This window comes from Hyaena hyaena, unplaced genomic scaffold (assembly GCF_003009895.1).
Source record: "Hyaena hyaena isolate Hyena2069 unplaced genomic scaffold, ASM300989v1 scaffold_174, whole genome shotgun sequence".
In the NCBI taxonomy this organism is placed as follows: domain Eukaryota; kingdom Metazoa; phylum Chordata; class Mammalia; order Carnivora; family Hyaenidae; genus Hyaena; species Hyaena hyaena.
The window spans coordinates 552,281-571,596 of record NW_024080806.1 but is presented as its reverse complement, the minus strand read 5'-3'; the positions used below and the strand labels follow the sequence as shown (position 1 = coordinate 571,596).

The 19,316-nt window shown below is 51.2% G+C and overlaps 1 long non-coding RNA gene across 1 annotated transcript; it reads right to left on the bottom strand.

The window, feature by feature from the left end:
* Positions 1–1,877: 1,877 nt before the first annotated feature.
* Positions 1,878–7,223, bottom strand: LOC120237186. The gene is made up of 2 exons (XR_005529885.1): positions 7,165–7,223; positions 1,878–3,535 (listed from the first exon to the last, which is right to left on the bottom strand). It is a non-coding gene; the product is annotated as an uncharacterized LOC120237186 (long non-coding RNA).
* Between the last annotated feature and the right edge of the window lie 12,093 nt (positions 7,224–19,316).

Genomic DNA, 19,316 nt, shown 5'->3' with positions numbered 1-19,316 from the left:
CTTTCCAGAACTCGGGGCTATGGGATTATGGAAATTTCCGTAGGAACAAGCTTCTTCACGTCGCTCCCAGTTTAAGGAAGTTCTTGTTTTTCAGTTGCTTGCTACAGATCTTCCTAGTGCATCTTCATTTTGCTGCATATATGGGGTTTACACTAGTTGGCTTTTAATTTTATAATTAGGGAGGGGAGGTTTAAATGCCTCCCCAGATTAGGAATGTTAAGTAATTTTCTTTCTAGAACTGCAGTAAAAATATCAGCGATTTGCAAAGAGTTGCAGTGTGGGCGGTAGCAGGAAGCGCGATCACTGCTGGGACTCGCTGGGTGTGCAGGGTTCTGAAGCACATGTCAGGATGACTAATAGTCGGATTGCCCTGACTGTGCGGCTAAATAAAGGCTCGATCATACATTCTCGGCTACTAGTGAGACTCGACCACTCTGTCATGCGAAGACTATGCTGAACACCTCAGTTATGTTCAAATAAGGCTGTTAGAAGGACTGTCATGTAGGGAGTCAGCTGTAAACCAAGGGTATTTATAGAAGTGAAGGAAATTTCACTGTGCTTCATGAATTTGTTGCAGCCCAGCTCCAAAGAAAGGGTACGTTCCTGTTGGAACCAGCTGTGTGCTTTCGGCCAATTTGCTGTGTGGCGCTGGACCTCCATGTTCTTATTGCTGAAATATTCTGGGGCAGGTCACATGTGTCTGGCATTTTGCACAGCGCTACAATTCTGTGGTCTGTGAGTATAGGGTGGATTTCAAATTACACGTTCACCATTTTCAGAACGCTCGGCTCGGATCTAGAAAACCTCGTCTGGCACTACAGTAGAAACTATTGTGGAGAAGATGGCTCTGCCTTAGAATGGAAAATGGAACGTTCTCAACTTGCCCTTTGCCCCTTTAATTATAGTTAAGTTAGTCAGGCATTTGGTGCTGTACGGCATACCATTTATTTATTTACTTACTTACTCATTTATTTAAAAACCTCTTCGAAAAGTACCATTGGAGCCCTGGCGGAGCCAAGGTGTGTCGAGTTCTCCCAAAGCACCAGTCGGGTCCCACACATCCCAGCTGACCTGGACGCTTGAGGGGCGGTGGGGCTGATTGGAGTCAAGTTGTTTATCTTCCTATTTTAATTGCTATGGAGAAAGAACACAGCTTTTCTACGTAGTTCCTTTCTTAGGATTTAACCTCCTGCTACTCTGAGCTATTTTTTTTCCCACCACAATCCTCAAACTGAATTGCTCCGCTGCCAAAGTCGGGTGATGATTACTACTTCTTACACCTTCCCCGGGAGTTGGGTAGGAAGGGGGGTCCCTCTCCCTCCCTCAGTCTGTCTCTGTCTCTCTGGGAGTGTGCGTGTATCTGTATATGTTTCCCGGGGCACACCACACAAGAGGTGTCATCCCCGCTTCACAGATGGGGTTACTGAGGCTCCTTTCCCAAGGTGGCCCGGCCAGGAAACAGCAAGCTAGGCATTCAGTCGCGTCCTCCCAAATGCCAGAGACCAAGGTTTCCATCGCCACCCGCCCCTGCTTTCTGTCTTGTCCAAGCTTTCTGAGAGCCTCTGCTCCTTCCATGAGATGCAATTTACAATGAAGTTACATTTACGAAATGGAGACAGAACTTTCTTACAATTCAGAGGCACTAAAGCTATAAACTGTGCTGTAATCCCGAGCAAACAAAAGTAACCATTTTGAATTGCTTTCAAGATATGAGACAGATGGCCTGTATTTATTTTTAATGTTTAAGAAGATACAGAAAGCAATTGGAGATGTGACATCCTGCATTAATTGGTAAGCATCACCTAATGTACATAGTTAAGACACAAAGAGAGGAAAATTAGATCCATGCATCACACAAATGAGGCAATACAACAAAGTGTATTTAACTAGGTTTATTTTATAACGTGGTCTCTCTGCTTCACTCTACGTAGTTTTAATGAGGATTCTTTAAATGTCTGCGGGTAAAAAGAGACTAAGGAAGAGTCTGGATGCCACATGTCCTTATGGGAGCCATGCTGGGCTGAGCGGTCACTGCAGAATTGTCAATAAAAGCAGATTTAACTAGAATGCCCACTGTCACTGTCAGTTCCTCCACACTTGAGTTTCCAGGCCCCTTACACTGACTTCCCTTTACATAATCTGTACCAAAAAAAAAAACAAAACAAAAAAAAAACCAACCCAAAGATATCATATGATCTGGAACAGTTCCTTAAATGAAGAGCCCCCAATTCAAAGCTGCTGTAAACAATGATTAACTTTCTAAAAGTCTCAGCGATGTTGATAATGGGCAAGTGTCCCCACACTACACATCAGCACTTTTCGCAGCTCCGAGCAGTGCTGGGCACCCCAGAACGTTTGGGGATGACTTGCATGTACCGACTAAGCACAGTTCTGTTCTCATGCATTTCTTAACTTTCACGTTACCACACTTCGCCTTGGTTGTGCAAGACTTCCTTCCATAGGAGCAACATGGGTGATGGCCTGTGCTGGCTTTATCAATGAAGGGAGCAGGCAGTGCTGTGGGGGGCGCTTTTCCGCTTGTGCAGGGACCGGGAGGGGACAGGAGGGGAAAGGGGAGGGGAGGGGACAGGTGACACAGCCCTGAAGGGATTGCCTTCTCTCTCGCTGGCTCTGAGACCTGAGACTGGAATGTGAAAGCTCCTCACTGTGGCCCCCGTCCTGACTCCTACTGTGCATACCACGCACCACCCTCCCCCAAGCAGCTCGGTTCTGTTCACCCCCAAAGCGGGAGGGAGCCGGCTGTCTATGAGACATACTTTATGTGCCGATGTTTTAACTGTACAAATGTAACTCCTTATGGTAAAACTGCCTTCGGGGGAATTCTGATCTATACACCGTTTAGTTAAGGTAAGTGAAAGAGAACATCTGTGCTCACTCCAGACACCGACCCATGGCCGTCCTCTGTTAATGACCTCTCTGGCGTCGGGCTCGCCTGGAAGGTGGGGACGGGCAGCCCGAGGTACCACGGGACTGCTGGGCAACGGCCACTGAACGTCCGCCTCTCGGGTTGCTCCTGCAGCATCCACGAACCCCGAATGATCTACCTAAGGGAGCAGTAAGAGCGGTGAGGGCCCTTGGCGGAGCAGAACAGCCACCAGAGGCCGTGGGCCTGGGCTTGTCGGGTCCTGGGCTGCCGCACACTCAGACCTCCAGTGTGTCAGGAGCCAGCGGGGGGTGGGGGCGGCGCTTCCAGCCCCACTGTGAGCAGGAAGGCAGCCAGCAGCTTCTGGTCCCCGGGACCACCACGCCCTGCCCACGGACCTTCCTGCGCTTAGGTGAGCGGGAGCCTTGCCTTTTAAGGACCTGGCTGGTCCGGTGACAGCGGGAGGCACCTGCTGGAGAAGGTGGGAAAGCTGCTGTCCAGATGCCCCGGAGCCCTTTCTTCAAGCTGTGAGTTCCCTCGGAAACGTTTCCCGGTGACCCGGTCCAGCAGTTGCTGCGTTTTCAGGGAATTCTAGCAGTTGTACTCTGCTGTGTCCTGGGGAACGGGCGGTGAGCCTTCCCACACAGGCCTCTACAAATAAAGAGATTCATTAGTTCCCGGCTTGTGGCGACCCTTTCTTAAACCCTTTAAACCGTGGAAACCCTCTCGGGGCTGTTGACGGACTAGAGAAAAGGTACGTGGGGGAACCCGGCACGCGGTCCGAGACGGGTCAAATGATGGCCGATGGACGTTATCGTTGTGCGGTGGGTATTTATTTCTCCTCAGGAAAATAACCCTTGTTTCCCCCCACTGAATTTATTTAAAAAGAGATTTTTGTAGGTCCGCATTAGGCAAATTTCACTCGCATTTATTTTCCACAACCTTTTCCGGTGACCCCAGCAAAGGATGAGCTTGGGCTTCCTGGGGTGTTTCCATGATCAACAACGTAGCTTCCACTCAGAGTTCTTGCCACGCTACTGAAACCGTTAGGTCACTTTCCCGTCAGAAGCCGTGAACGGGCTGGCCCACGGCAGAATGGAGGTGACCAACAGCTTCAGCGAACTGAATTCACAGTGTTTTTGACAAATGACCAGCAGCGGAAAAGTCGCCAGTGTCCCTGCAGTTTCCTGGAGTGGCTGTAAATCTCGAGAAGGGTCCGTTGTTCTGAATCAGGTGGGCTGTGCTTCAGTGACCGTTATGAGGATATCTCATCAAAATCCAGTGGGGTTATTGCATTATTTAACTTCTGACTCCGTGGATTAGGAGCGTGGAAAACCTGGTCCATCACCAGGCATCAGCATCCGGGCTAGAAGCCACTGTGTCTGGCGTACGCTCTGTCCAATTAATATTCCTATGCCTACATTCAGACACACATATTGGCCGGATTTCTTTCCTTTTTTATTTCAGTTAAACTGATGTTTGCTCGTTTGTGTGTTTTTTATGTTCACCCCCTTTTTCTATGCCTCCGTTACTTTTAGTGAAAATAAAACACCCCATGTTTGCAGAGGTTTGGGTTTTCCTTTCCTGCATTGCTTTTTGTGTTTTGTTGTTGTTTGTGTTGCTTTGGTGTCGCTGTTGCTATTTGTCGATGTTGTTCGTAAAATGGTCTCAGTGGCCGTTATCTTTTGACAACTGAGAGCCCCAGTGGCCTCTGACGCAGGCGACCACTCTGGGTAACGACGCTGACCAGCAAGAACGTGAGGATGGCTCCCCTTTGCCCCTCACAGTGGTGAGGCGGCGGCTGTGAGTGCTCTCGGTTCGCAGACTGGACCCGAGGCGCAGTCTGGTAACCCCCAGGGCCAGGCCAGGGAGAGGCGGAGCCAGGGGCAAGCCAAGCCCATCTTGTCCTGCATCACAGCAGGTTCTGCTTGGCCCCCTTCTTAGGACAGGTCTGTGCAGCCATCTTATGAACGTCAGGAATTAGACTCCATAGACGTAGCAGGCGCTCTGTATGAAGTGCTTGGGCTCCCGGTCAGACCCATGTTCATCTTCTCAGCCTCCCCGTAGCTGAAGTCCACGTGAGTCAGTGACAGAACATCTGAGGGCAAAGCCCATACTTCATTCATTCATTCAGTCACTCATCCTCTCAACAGCCAGTGAGTGGCAGTGAGGGGACCCCCTAGGTGCCCAGACATTGCAGAGAACCCTAAGACCGAGTCGGACCCTTTCCTACAAGCCTTAGGGGATAAGCTGAGCCCTCCACCAGCATCCCAGGCCACACTGGTCCACAGGGGTCTCCTTCTCTGAGCTTCTGTGCTTTGCTTTTTATTTGCCTTGTTTGATATTCAATACGAGACACCTTGGCGCTTTTATCTGTCCTTTGTAATTCGTGGCCGGGAGGTGGGCCTTTCAAAGCAGCCCTTGAGAATTTGTGGTCCCCTGCACACAAGTCACATCACTGCCCGTCAGTCCGGCGCTCCATAAACGCTTGCCAGCCTGCCAGGGACGACTGCCCCTGTGTGTGCGACTGCCCGCGGCCCCTTCGCCAGCGCCCTCAAAGCTCCTGTGGCTCATGTTGGATCAGATCTGACACAAGTCCTAGGACCCCCCGTCCCCGCTGAGCCCCCTGCGGTCAGGAATCACGCCCACGGTGGGTGTGGGGAGGGCGGGCAGGTGCGCGCCCTGATTTCTGGACCCGTGTGGCAGATTCTACCACCGAACACCGACCACGGACCTGAACAGATACATACGTGGAATTTGTTTTCATTTCTACCATGAGGGGGTTGAATCGTATTAAGAGAAGGTCTTGCCCATCCTTCCCAAGGTGTGATGGCATTTCGGGCATGGATGACCCCGTCCTGGGAGAGCCACCTCAGAAGTCCCTCCAGGCTCCAGTGTCGTCTGCTCTCCTGAACCTCCATCACCTGCCTCTTCTCTGGGCTTCTTCACTGTCTCTCTCACTCTCCACAGTAGGAGTCCGTGAACGTGAACGGCATGCTCCTCTCTGAGGGCTCGGCCCCCAGCGTGGGCGCGCTGCACCTGCCCGCCCAGTGAATGAATGATTGCATGAATGACTGCATAAGTGCTCTGTCACTACTTCGCTCCTTTTGCCAGCAGCATGTGTACCTTGATTCTCTTTTTTTAATTTTTTAAGAGAGAGAGACAGAGACAGAATGCAAGTGGAGGAGGGGCAGAGAGAGAGGGAGACACAGAATCTGAAGCAGCTCCAGGCTCTGAGTTGTCAGCACAGAGCCCGACGCGGGGCTTGAACTCACAGACTGAGATCATTGCCTGAGCCTGTCAGATGCTTCATCAACTGAGCCATCCAGGCATCCTCATACCTTAATTCTAAATAAAACCCAATCACTCATTTGATCTAGTTTGTGGTCATTCTTTTTCCTCCCCTGTCACCTTAGATACAAACGTTATTGGGGCGCCTGGGTGGCTTAGTCGGTTAAGCGTCCGACTTTCGCTTTGGTCATGATCTTGTGGTTCGTGGGTTCGAGCCCTGCGTCGGGCTCTGTGCTGACTGCCAGCTCGGAGCCTGGAGCCTGTTTCGGAGTCTGTATCTCCCTCTCTCTCTGACCCTCCCCTCTTCATACTGTCTCTCTCCTAGAAATAAAAACATTTAAAAAAAAAAAAGATACAAACGTTATTGCAGGGGCATCCAGGTGGCTCAGTCCATTGAGCGCCCAACTCTTGATTTCAGCTCAGGTCATGATCTCACAGTCCATGAGTTCGAGCCTCGCGTTGGGCTCTGGGCTGACATCACAGAGCCTGCTGGGGATTCTGTCTCCCTCTCTCTCTGCCCCTCCCCTGCTTGCTCTCTATCTCTCTTAAAATAAATTAAAAAAAAAAAAAAACTTAAAAAAAAAAAGCTTTTCCAGGGATTCCTGGGTGGCTCAGTCGTTGAGCGTCCGACTTCAGCTCAGGTCATGATTTCACGGTTTGTAGGTTTGAGCCCCACATCAGGCTCTGTGTTAACAGCTAGCTCGGTGCCTGGAGCCTGTTTCAGATTCTGTCTCCCTCTCTTTCTGACCCTCCCCTGCTCACACTGTCTCTCTCTCTCTCTCAGAAATAAGTAAAACATTAAGAAATTAAAAATAAATTAATTAATTAAAAAAGCTTTTTCAGAAGATGACACTGTTGGAGATCAGAGGAAAATGATCAGGGAAATCCACAAACCTGACAAAACCGGATCCCCAGTAACACGGCCGGGGCAACACATCTACCTACGTGAGTTCCCTTTTCTCAACTTTACATGAATTAAAAGGACTTACCCCTCCTACAAACACATTGAAGCATTGAATGCTCCAGAAAGAGCCACCAGCCTCTGAGTAGAGCCACTGGGGGGAAATGAAAGTGAAACTTTGTTAAGAGTGAGTTCTGCCCCCTGCCATTCAAATTTAATAAATAATCAAGTGTTTTGACATATCACTTCTAAACTAAACACAAAGTCAGCTCGGGCATAAGCCGGGGGTTCCCAGGTGGCTAGTTTAAACGTCTGCAAACCCCAGCCTCCTTTCCCACAGCCTGCTGCCTTTTCCCGCTTCCTCTCTGCAAGTCATTTGATGGTGATTTTCCTCCATTCCGTCAGTGTCCCTCTTTTTCTTCAGGGTCCAGAGATGACTGAGCTGCCACTGCTCCAGCTGGACCTGCAAAGTGCGTGCTTTCTCTTCCCAGGTGTAGGTAACAGGACGCAGTGGCCGAGTTGGGAACGTGTTCAAATCCCTCCCTGGAGCACCCCCTTGGCCGAGGCCTGGGTGCCGCAGCTGTGAGTCTGTCTCAGGTGCCCCAGCCAGTACTGAGTGCCAGGCTCGTGCCCGCGTCCCTCGGGCAGTTCCCGGAGCTCAGAGGGGGCGGGAAACGAAACCCCAGTCCGGTTTTCTCCAAATGGCTCACTTCGGGGCGGGCTGCTTTTGTCCCAAGTCCTTGGATGCAACGTTTCTTAGCCACCATTCCATTTAATGACTCTTCTTCATTCCCTGGATCTGTGTGAACATCACTGGGAAACACCCTTTCAGGACATCTCAGGACCGTACAAAACGCACCCGAGCATGAGAGCCTGGAGCTCTGCTGGTCTTGGTCTGTGACAGCGGGGCCGTCGACATGGGGAGTCGCTGGGACCACAGATCACATTATGAGGGGCGTCTCCTGGGACCTGGTGTCGAGGCAGGCAATTTACACCACAGGCCACTCGGGCTTGGATTATTCCAGTACTTTCTTCTGTGCAAAAGAGGAACAAGAATTATAGGACACCCTCCTGAAGTTGTTGGGTGCGTCCAGAGAACTCAGAGATACAGAAGCGCTTTGAGCAGGTGAAAGCCAGCTCTCGGGGACACTGCTGTCCGGCCGGCGTGTCTCGTCCACCTGCGGGCAGCACGTGCCGTGCGTGGGCATCCCGCTCCCGCAAGTCACCCCAGCCAACGACCTACAGCGCTGAGGACGGCAGACCGCAGCCCTCGCTGCCCGCCGCCCGCCGCCCGCACGGGGTGCGCTCGCCGCCAGAGAGGCTCGTCTGTGCCTCACGGTCGGTATCGGTCCCTACGATCTGCAAGCTCCTTCCTTATGGAGAGGACAGGCGTTGCTGGCGGACAAGCCCCACTCAGATGATGACATCAGCAGGCACTGGGTGAACTCACCTTGTTATGACAGGGCAGCTCGGGAGCAGATCAGTGTCCACACACGACACCGTCATCTCCAAGGCTTGCGTTCACAGCGGTCCCGGACGGAGGAAACATCGGGAGCTAAACGGCCTCAGACCTGCAGCCACGGAACAAACGCAGCGACCGTTGTTGGTGTGTCCCCGTCACCAACAGTGCTTGTCTCCACACAGTGACCAGGAGGCCGGGGCGCCTGGGGGCTCAGGCGGTTGAGCGTCCGGCTTCGGCTCAGGTCACAATCTCACGGTTCGTGGGTTTGAGCCCTGAGTCGGGCTCTGTGCTGACAGCTCAGAGCCTGGAGCTGCTTCAGATTCTCTCCCCTCTCTCTGCCCCTCCCCCATTTGTGCTCTCTCTCTCTGTCTCTCTCTCTCAAATAAACTTTTTAAAAAATGAACAGGAAGATCATTCCCTTTGTGAAATGTCCCTTCTGCATTCTGGACACGCCCTGCCCGGCTCAGTGGCTCACGCTGGCCGCCCACCCCTCTTCCTACGAGTGCAGCAGCAGGAGTGACCGATGAGCCCAGCGCCCTCGGGGACAAGTCTCTGAACAGGCCATAGGCTAGAAGGTGGAATCCATCAGACTGGAGTCGATCAGCAGCTCCGGAAGCTGTGAACTCACTTAAACCCTGGGAGCATCCACCTGTGATGTCTGCCGTGGAGACAGGGGACATGGGACGTGTGCCTCTCAGATCCCGGGAGCCTCGGTGGCTCTGTTGGCGAAGCGGGAGGGGACGAGGTCACCTCCTGGCCAGTGCTCGACACTCCACAGACAGCGAGTGTCTTCTGCCTCAGTTCCTGGCTCCGTCCTGAGTGGTAACATCGTGTAGACGGGGCCAGAACACCTGGGGTGTTTGTGAGGCTGGTGGGGAGCTGGTGGGGTGGCTGCCCCTTCATCGGGGGCGGCATCTGTGCAGGACACGGAGGAAGCGACGGTGACTCAGTTCCCCGGGCTTGCACCCCACGGCCGCCCGTGACTCAGAGCTCAGGCACCTGGGGTGCGGCAGTCGAGCGAGAATCTGCACTTTCCTCGCCCATCCTTCCCGTGCTGGGAAGATCCGCCAGGCCTGACACACTTCAGCGGACTTTATCTCCTAAGCATGTGACAGACAGGAGCCTTGCAGAAAGGGAAGGGCCCAGGCGAGACTCCCCGAAGAAATGTGAGGTGTGCCCTCGAAAAACTGGCTCGCTGGCCATGGACGTAGCCCGTGGGAGGCAGCACAGAGTAACAGCGTGCGGTGGGGTGAGAACCGAGTCTGAGCCCTGCCTGACACACTGAGCTGGGTGGCTGTGGGCCAGTCACTCGACCTCTCTGAGCCTTTGGGGCAACAGCTGTGTAAAAAGGACGCTATCTTCTTCCCAAACCTTTATGGGGGAATCAAAACAGCCAAAAACCTTATGGGGATAATAGAAAATATGTACTTGGCAAATACTAATTCCATTCTGTCCAAGTGTAGGGGATTTAATTTTCTGGGGTACAGAAAGGGAGGGCCAGGGGACGACTGTTTAAGGCAGCGTCGGTCAGGTGCACGGATTCAGTATCGTGTGGGCTGGAGCAGTACAGGGACAGATGTGACAGGGATCGCATGGGCGCCTTACTCATGACTATTGGCTGCACTAATTTATTCTCTGAATAATTATTTTGGGGGTAATTTTATGTTAGCATAAATAGTATTCTCTAATGTTATTTATTCCTCACAGTTAATCCAATAAAGAAACTATTATTCTCGTTTTCAAGACCGTTTACGACACGCCTCCGAATTCTCAGGCGTCAATCTATCCTACGGCCGCACGTGCCTTCGCTAAGTCCCGAGTGACAGGACGTCTGCTTCGAGTGCTCCCCGTTACAAACAATAAAATCCACAAACACATTTAAAGGAGTATTGCGTAAGCTCTGCCAGGCTTAATAAATACTGAATGCTTATTAAAATATGTGGACACGGTAACATTTTACAAGGCGCGTTCACAACATAAAAGCCTGCGTTCCCGAATTTCACCTCATTTGAAGTCTACCTGTTGGCCGTGTCCTCAATGGAAAGAAAAAGAAACGCGCAAACGTACGTTGACTAAGCTGTCAGCTCCAAGGGGCAGGTCGCTGGGAAGGTTATGTCAAGCCGTAGGGTGAGCTCTCCGGATGTTTCCCAAGAGCTAATGCTGGAGCGTAGTGTTAACGCGTAAGGAATGCGAGCTTACTTATTCGCGTTAAAGAGAATTCTGAAGGTTGGTAACAAAGGCCGGTTCCCTTTTCTCCCCACAAGTGCAAAACAATCACGCACATCTGGCCTTCTAACACTTTTCGGGATGGGTATGGATCAAAAGCTAGACTCGCAAGGATGTACAGAAAGCTGGGAGTGCGTACGTCCTGTTTTCTAACTTTGGTGACTTCGGCAAATCAAGAGCAAGAACCCAAGGGATGAAGGCGTACACAGCTGGAGCAGGGCCCTTGCACAGATCACCTGGGCTTGCAATCCTTTGTGCAGCCCATTTGGTCTTTAACAAATTAGATACTATTTAACACATATGTATAACTTATTTTCTGCCTGACCTTTTCCGCAGTCCAACGGCTTTACCTCAATATACTTTCTTTAGAAATCTCCAAATATTTGGCCCAGAAAGAAAACCAAAGGTCAGGGTCAGAGGTGTTTCTCTGCTTTCCCAAACACCCAGGAGAGAAGGTCAAGCTGAGCACATGGAGGTCAGGTCCCCGAGCAAGAGAAATGGCTTCCCTGCACGTCACATGCAGAGCAGGGAAACATTGTGTTTTTCCTATTGTATTTTATTGTTTTCCAAGTCAAGTTAAATCGGGAGACAGAAACCAGGATGGCTCAAGAGCTCCCGACAAAAGGCACGGCTCTTAGAGAATCGCGTGTCTTCATGCAGCTTGTGCAGGGGAATGTGATGAAGGATCCGTAATTTTTATTTGCAGACTTTCGGTTCTGCTCTAACTTGGTGGAAGCCATTGGTTCCCTCTTTCATTTCCTGTATCAAGGGGCTCACGAAAGAACAGCCCCCCGCATCTCTGAGTGGGCATGCCTGCCTCGCCGGCCACAGGGAGGACCCTGCTTCGTTCTGAGGGGCTCTCCCCAAGGTAGAGGGGAGCGTCGAATGGTGGACACGGGCGAGGAGCGCTACGATCGTCCCCGAGACCGCGTGCACGGAGCCCAGGACTGGATACTAAATGCAGAAGTCATGCACAGGAGAAGATACCGTTTCAACTGTACATGGAACTGTGGTTTTGAACCAGTCTGAAAATCAGAAGAATCAGGGGGAACTTGAAAGTCACCCGGGGCCTTTGGCTCAGAAATTAAAAATTTAGCTTCTCTTTTAAATATTGCACAGACCCTGACTCCTGAAGGTGCACTAAAACATGAAAGAAACAAATGATCACGTTCTGGGGCACTTTGAATAAGGACAGGCCAGTCAGAGCCAGGCTTCAGTGTTCTCCTTAATGCTCATCTTCATGTAGCTCCAATCCCTTCGCTAAGCGTGCAAGTATTTTGGAAGAAACGCGTCGCGGGCGCGGAGGTGGAGGGTGGGAATCTGCCAGCCTCCTCTGATGGAGCTGGCCACACCTGCTCCGGTCCTTGTCATGATGCGCCTGGCCGCGCACATGTCAACAGTGTGAGAGGACATTTGTTACCGCTCGGGGGCACGCTGAGAACCGTCTAGGACACGCTCGTTGTCACAGTTATCCCCCTGTGGAGAAGCACCAGCTGACAAAGTCATGAAATGTGAGTTCTGCCATCCGGCCACAGAGCCTTGCCCTGCCTGAGCTTTGCATCTCGAAACCATGTCAAGGCTGCACGGTGCATCCTGGGTCTGACGCCTGGGGGATGAGTGAGGGAGGGCAGGGTGCCCCGGCACCCAGGGGACGAGGCAGCCACCCGACGCCTGGACCTTCTCCACCTCGGATGGGTGGGCAAGCAATGCACACAGCACCTCAGCCCCGGAAAGAGTAGGGGCCCGGGGCCGGGGGCCGAAGGGAGAGCCTCGCCTGGATCGTGTCGTCTTCCTTCCGAGTCACATCGGAGGTTCTTGATGTCTCTGAGGGGTGTCCACCTCCGTGCTGCTCAGAGCCGGATGCTGGCTGTGTCCGGAGGGAGCAGGCAGGGACTGCGCTCGGGTCCCCCTCCGCTACCACGTCGCCCCTGGCCCTGGGCAAGGCGCTCTGACCTCGCTTTTCATCTGGAAGTAACTGCTCCTCTTATAAATGCACATCGGTCGCGATAATGTAAATATATCAGGGAGGCCCCAGTGAGCACGGTTTGTGGTCTAACCACACGACATGGGCTCCGGGAGACGGGCGGCCGCAGGAGGCCTGAGCGGGCGCGGGCCGGGTGGGGACAGGCGGGTCTCCTGGGATGGGAGACCATCTTGTTGCCTGAGTTCTGAGAAGAGGCTCTCCGGATGGTTATTCTGTGCTTCTTGGAATCGCCGTTTGCTGCTAATGATGAGAAACCACAAGCTTCGGAAGTAGCGGTGGTTTGCCCCTCATTCCAAACTGCACGTGGCTGTGAGCAGGGCACGCAGGATGGAGGCGTGCGGGGCCCGCGGCGCTCTCCCGTGACCCCTCAAGGACCTCAGACCACCCTTAAGTAAGACTGTAGCAATATCACCTTAAACCCACATGTCCACCTTCCAGCTGCTGTAACGAATACCACAGCTCTGGAGGCTGGAGGTCCAAGTTCAAGCACCTGCAGATTCGGTGTCTGGGTCACAGAAGGTGACTCCTGGCTGTGTCCTCACCTGGGGGAGAGGCGGGGGGCTCCCCGGGCTCTCCTTCACAAGGACACTAATCCCTTCACGGGGGCCGCACCCTCACGACCTCATGGCCTCCCGCAGACCCCGCCGGCTAACAGCGTCACCCGGGGGTCAGGCTTCGACGCACGGGGGACACAAGATTCAGTCCTCGCACAGCCCAGCGGCCCTGACCCAGTGGCGTGCAGGGCACCGCTTGGATCGGTTTGTTCCGGGCACCCTTCCTCACGCCCCCCTGCAAAAAGGCAGCTGCTTAGCCAGAGAGCGTGCGTATGACGTGTGTTAGCGCAGGTATCGTGTGCGTGACTTCACACTGACACCCAGCAGTCCTGAGCGCTAAAAACGAGCCACCGCAGGGAGACTTGTGACTGAGCGGGGACCCGTCCAGAGCAGACGCCTGATGGTCCCTGTGCCTGAGAACCACAGGCTTTCTCTTCATCGCATTCTACTTATTTTCCTGTGTTCTAGGTGTTTCCATTTGCTTCAAGTTTCAGAGAATCCGCGGGATAGCTCCATTGATGGAAATAACAGAAACAAACAGCTTCAGTAAAGGCTGGTTCAAGCACCGAGTGTTTCTTCCCTTTTACCGCTGTCCTGGGGCGCCGGCTGAAAGCCCCGACTCCACACTGTGTTGCTTGAACCCGCTTTGCTGCTGGGAGCTGCTCTGCGGGATAGAGGAGTGAGGCGTCGGGGACCAGTGCGTCCGTCAGACCCAGAGCCGGAGCGGTGCCAGCCAGCCCTTCCCTGCGAGGGGGACACAGCCCCGCCAGCAGGTGTGTGGCGACCTGCTGGCCGTGATGTCCGCCCTCCAGTAAAGGGTGTTCTTTTATTCATGCGATGTCACAGAATTCTGCTCTCCCTTCTCCGGGACAGTCCTCTGCCCGGAGGACAAGCACTTGCTCGCACGTCTGGGTCCTCGAGGTTGCAGTAGAGAAAGGGAGGGATGCTCCCCTGTCCTGTGCGGAATGGGGCTTCCTCTGGCAGACGGGGAGACCCAGCTCCAGGGCCCCTGAGCAAGGGTGGCCGTTGGTTTTAGGTCCCTTTCAGCAAAACGGTGCCTCCGATCGCAGAACAGAGCCTGGCCCGGAGGCGGCACTTACAGCGGGAGACGGTCCCTGTGCTCAGTGTGTGTGGCAGTCGTCTCTAACTTTTCATTCTTTGCCAGTGATCTCTGCTCAGCTGTCCACGGGAACCGATGCAAGAAGCCCCCTTACAAAACCCTGAGGGCGTTATGGTCCTTTATCTGCTTTTGAGTAACTGAGACACTTTTCTTCTCACACCTCCCTACTTCCCCAAACACAGCACTGAGGCTTTATTATTATTACTTTAAGTTTATTTATTTATTTTGAGAGAGAACAGGCAGGGGAGGAACAGAGACAGAGAGGGACATAAAGAATCCCAAACAGGTTCCGCGCTGTCAGCGCACAGCCCGACGCAGGGCTCAAACCCACAAACTGTCAGATCATGACCTGAGCTGAAATCAACAGTCAGATGCTTAGCTGACCTCGCCACCCAGGCGCCCCAGTACTTTGTTATTTTTTAATGTTTATTTATTTTGAGATGCCTGGGTGGCTCAGTCCAACTTGGCTCAGGTCATGATCTCAGGGTTCATGGGTTCGAGTCCCACATTGGGCTCCGGGGATGACAGCTCAGAGCCTGGAGCTGCTTCGGATTCTGTGTCTCCCTCTCTCTCTGCCCCTCCCCTGCTCGCGCTGTCTCTCTCTCTCTCTGAAAAATAAATAAACATTAAAATAAAAAAAATGTTTAGTTATTTTGAGAGAGAGAGAGAGAGCATCCCCCGGGGTTGTGACAACCTGAATATCTCCAGACACTGTGCAGTGTCCCCCGTGGGGGCAGTGAGGGGGCCCCCATCACCCTCAGCGGAGAGGCGCTGGTTGGGCCGGTGGAGGCCCACCTTCCACTGGAGGCCCCATCGGAAGCACAAAACGCAATGGCTGCAAACATTCCAACAGTCGCCTGCCCCTCGGGGGAAACCGGATGGTCTTCTGTCCTCACGCGTCGCCGCTCTTCTGCCTGAGCACTTCTCACCCCAGAAGGTGTTCTTCCCTCTTCTTTAAGGCTGTTCACAGATTCTTCAAATATCCATGAGGCTCCAGCTCAGACCCCTGCTCCGTGGCTCTCAGGACTCCGCCCAAGAAAAGTCTAGTCTTCTCCGGGACCTGATTATATTGTATACCTTTTGTTCTAAGTCTTCAAACTGCTTTCCGATTAGGTTTTTTTCTTCTTCTCTTACACACACAACAAAACATGGGGCGCCTGGGGGCTCAGTTAGTTAAGCGGCCACCTTCAGCGCAGGTCACGATCTCACGGTCTGTGGGTTCGAGCCCGGCGTCGGGCCCTTTGCTGACAGCTCAGAGCCTGGAGCCTGTTTCAGATTCTGTGTCTCCTTCGCTCATGATCTCTCTCTCTCAAAATAAATAAACATTTAAAAAATTAAAACCAAAATAACCCAAGCGCATTATTATGGGCTTGCCTATCATCCCTTGGCTATGCTGCTATTCTTCTTCAGAATACCTGGAAGAAAATCCTCACAAGAAATTGACTTTAACATAGGATGGATTTCTTTCTTTTTTAAAAAAATTTTTAAAGTATTTTTTTATTTATTTCTAGGAGAGAGAGAGAGACAGCATGAGCAGGGGAGGGTCAGAGAAAGAGGAAGATACAGACTCCGAAATAGGCTCCAGGCTCTGAGCTGGCAGTCAGCACAGAGCCCGACGCGGGGCTCGAACCCACGAACCGCGAGATCATGACCTAAGCGAAAGTCGGACGCTCAACTGACTAAGCCACCCAGGCGACCCAGGATGGATTTCTTGAGTCCTCAGAACGGTTGTTATTACACAGACAACCTGGTGAGGAGGACTTTTGTGTAAATGACAGAAGTATCGTCTCAAAGTACACGCTGGCACATTTCAGCAGGACATTAGCTTCGTGGCCGCTGGGAGATGGTCCTGCATCGGGCCCCAGCCTGCGCAGCAGGTACTGAGCTGACAGTGCCTGGACCCACGAGACACGGAGCCCCTCCATCCTCTCTGAGGCCCTGACGTGAGCAGGCATTTCTCTGCGAAACTAGTCCCCTGTTGCTACGATTTTGTCTTCACCTGCATCCCCAGGTCCCATATAACATTCACACGGGGATTCCTGTCCTGCGTCCTGCCTTACAGTCTGCACATTCGGGGGTCACTCTCTGCCTCTTTCCAGTTGAGTGTCTGAAACCACAGTGATATACATTCTTGAGAAAACTGGCCGATTCAAACCTCTGAAACCTAAACTCAGCCTAAGCGCTCTGCTTTTTAAGTTGTCTGCTTTTCGGTTTAGAATGGGTTTCTAGTCATATTAAGAGTAAAAAGATGAGATCAAGTTCAAGACGCAAGACTTATTTCTAATAGATTTACATATTCTAAGATTTCTAAAATCTTTCACGAAGGAGATGAATCTTAAGTAAGGTATTCTGTGTTACTTTTTAACTGAGGTGAGCAAAAGTTCCTGTTACTAGTTTCTTACAATGGAAAATAATTTTTTAATACTTATTAATCTTTGAGAGACAGACTGAGCATGGGAGTGGGAGAGGAGCAGAGAGAGGGAGAAACAGAATCTGATTCAGGCTCTAGGCTCTGAGCTGTCAGCACAGAGCCCGGTGAGGGGCTCGAATCAACGAACCGTGAGATCATGACTTGAGCTGAAGTTGGACGCTTAACAACTGAGCCACCCAGGCACCCTTGGAAAATAGTTTTGTATTTTTTTTTTTTTTATGAAAAAGACGATATGAGTAAATTCAATTAAAAAAAAACACATATTCTAAAATAACACCTAAAATTCTCTTACCCTGTGCCAAATTTATTTTTGATGAATAAAAATCAAGGGATAATGTGACTGATATATACTACAATGGAGAAATTTGTCCTTGTACAAGAAAATCAATAGTATCAGACGTCTTCCTCCTCAATGATAACTGATTACTATAATCTTTTCAAGCTCTACCGCTCAAAACCGTTTTAAATATTATACGACTCACAGTACCTATTTTCCTTAGTCCCCTACGCAGTGTTAACTCAGTTAAATATAGTATTTGTAGTCCTAAAACAGACCTGATAAAGCACTTGGCCCCCAGCTTAGTTTCTGTGGAAGACTCATGCAGGTTTTCTTATAAAATCAAACTACATGGCATCATATTCTTTGCTCCAATGCAGCTCGATAACACTAATTTGGCTCCCCGTTTTTCTCCGTTTGAATGAAAACACGCAGAAATGCTTGAAACAGCATCGAATTCCCTGAGCTTATCTGAAAGCTTCGCAGCCTGGCAATTATGACTGATCTCAGATATTGAAGGAAACCCAACTCCAGGAAGTAAACTTCAGCCGACCAGCAAAACAAACCATGCCAGCCTGTGCCCCAGTCCCCTCTCCTTCCGTCTCATGGTGCCCGCGACACAGGATTCCAAACAGAGGCCTCAGTTTCACCTCTGGGTGGTGGGAGTTGGTCCGTGTGTGTGTGTGTGTGTGTGTGTGTGTGTGTGTGTGTGTTGAGAGAGAGAGAGAGAGAGAGAAGCATGTTTTCTTTATCAGAAACCATTTCCTCTGTGCACTCGTGATTTCTGTAATTACCTGCAGCCTGAGCTAAGTTTGAGGCAGAGAAAATATCAGATGCATAGAAAGCATTCTTTCTCGTGTTTAGGGATGAAGACTTTGTCTAGCTGTGTTGATTAAACTGCCTGTGTTTTTCCTCTCTCTTTCTCTCTGCCCATACCTTCCTTTTAATATCTTGCTACAAAGGCTGAACATTCGCTGTATGTTTAGGTTAAACACTCTATTTCATGTAGCTGAGGATTTAAAATATATTAATAGGAATGTGAGTGGGGCAATCCACTTATAGGCTTGAAAACTCCCTATTTGATTTTTCCATCCCAAGATAGATAGATAGGCAGACAGACAGAAGGGTAGACAGGTGGTAAGGTGTATTGTTAGAGAAGCATAATAATGTGACTAAAACAGCCAGAAGGAAGCCAAAGAAACAGCAGAAAAATAGAAAAGAAACAGTGAGCTTGAACTCCCTTGTTAGAGCTACCTCTCCTGTATTAATCATAGGAAGTTCTTGGTATACAGACCTTAGTCAAATCTTCCTTAAAAATTCAAGCCCGGGGCGCCTGGGTGGCTTAGTCGGTTAAGCGTCCGACTTTCGCTTGGGTCATGATCTTGCGGTTTGTGGGTTCGAGCCCCGCGTCGGGCTCTGTGCTGACTGCCAGCTCAGAGCCTGGAGCCTGTTTCAGTCTGTGGCTCCCTCTCTCTCTGACCCTCCCCTGCTCGTGCTGTCTCTCTCTCTCTCCTAGAAATAAATAAAACACTAAAAAAAAAAAAATTCAAGCCCAGGGGCGCCTGAGTGGCTCAGTGGGTTAAACATCTGAGTTCAGCTCAGGTCATGATCTCATGGTTCTTGAGTTCGAGCCCCGAATCGGGCTCTGAGCCTGGAGCCTGCTTCGGATTCTGTGTCTCCCTCTCTCTCTGCCTCTCCCCTGCTCGCGCTGTCTCTTTCTCAAAAATAAAACATTAAAAAAAATCTTAAAAAAAATTCAAGCCCAAACACACAAAGAAATTTTAGTTCCTTTGTTAAATAAATATCAGCTATCAAAAAAGTACTTGGAGAGAGCTGTTTTCAGCCCTTGGACATGGGCCAAATAATCTATGATTTGCATTGTGGACAAAGAAAAGACTGGCTTTTCTGTTTCCTTCCGCATTATCCCGTCTATAAAGTGCCCGGCACTGGAGAAACCCAAATTTCAAGACCGCCTGTGGCTGATCTGGCCCCCTGGGGGCCCCTGACCCCATCTCGGCACTCTCACCGGGGCTGGGGGACAGCTGTCAGCCCTAAGTGGGCCTCCCGCTGACGTCGCTGAGCCTCGGCTAACGAGGTGAGGGAACACAATTTCAGACTCAGTCTTAAGCCCAAAGGATGTGTCCGATTGGCTATCACTTTATTTCTATCCTTAAAACATCTTTACA